The sequence below is a fragment of the Arachis duranensis genome, chromosome 2 (genome assembly GCF_000817695.3).
Source record: "Arachis duranensis cultivar V14167 chromosome 2, aradu.V14167.gnm2.J7QH, whole genome shotgun sequence".
Taxonomy (NCBI): domain Eukaryota; kingdom Viridiplantae; phylum Streptophyta; class Magnoliopsida; order Fabales; family Fabaceae; genus Arachis; species Arachis duranensis.
The window spans coordinates 68,230,055-68,230,908 of record NC_029773.3 but is presented as its reverse complement, the minus strand read 5'-3'; positions in this window follow the sequence as shown (position 1 = coordinate 68,230,908).

The following is an 854-nucleotide window of genomic DNA, read 5'->3' as shown; positions in this document are numbered from 1 at the left end:
GAACGGAAGTGGTTGTCAGTCACGTGCGTTCATAGGTGAGAATGATGATGAGTGTCACAGATCATCACATTCATCAAGTTGTTGTGCAACATATATCTTGGAATAAGAATAAAAGAGAATTGAATGGAAAATAATAGTAATTGTATTGAAACTTGAGGTACAGCAGAGCTCCACACCCTTAATCTATGGTGTGTAGAAACTCCACTGTTGAAAATACATAAGTGAGAGGTCCAGGCATGGCCGAATGGCCAGCCCCCATGATCTGAGAACTAATCGTCCCAAGATGATCCTAAGATCTATAGTGATCAAAAGATGTCCAATACAATAGTAAATTATCCTATTTATACTAGACTAGCTACTAGGGTTTACATGAGTAAGTAATTGATGCATAAATCCACTTCCGGGGCCCACTTGGTGTGTGTTTGGGCTGAGCTTGATCTATCCACGAGCTAAGGCTTTTATTGGAGTTGAATGCCAAGTTATAGCGTGTTTCTGGCATTCAACTCCGGGTTGTGACGTGTTTCTGGCGTTTGACTCCAGACAGCAGCATGTACTTGGCGTTGAGCACCACTTACGTCGTCAATTCCCGAATAAAGTATTAACTATTATATATTGCTGGAAAGCTCTGGATGTCTACTTTCCAATGTCATTGAGAGCGCGCCATTTGAAGTTCTGTAGCTCTAGAAAATCCATTTTGCGTGCAGGAAGGTCAGATTCCAACAGCATCAGCAGTCCTTTTGTCAACCTTTTTCAGAGTTTTGCTCAAGTCCCTCAATTTCAGCCAGAATTTACCTGAAATCACAGAAAAACATACAAACTCATAGTAAAGTCTAGAAATGTGAATTTAACATAAA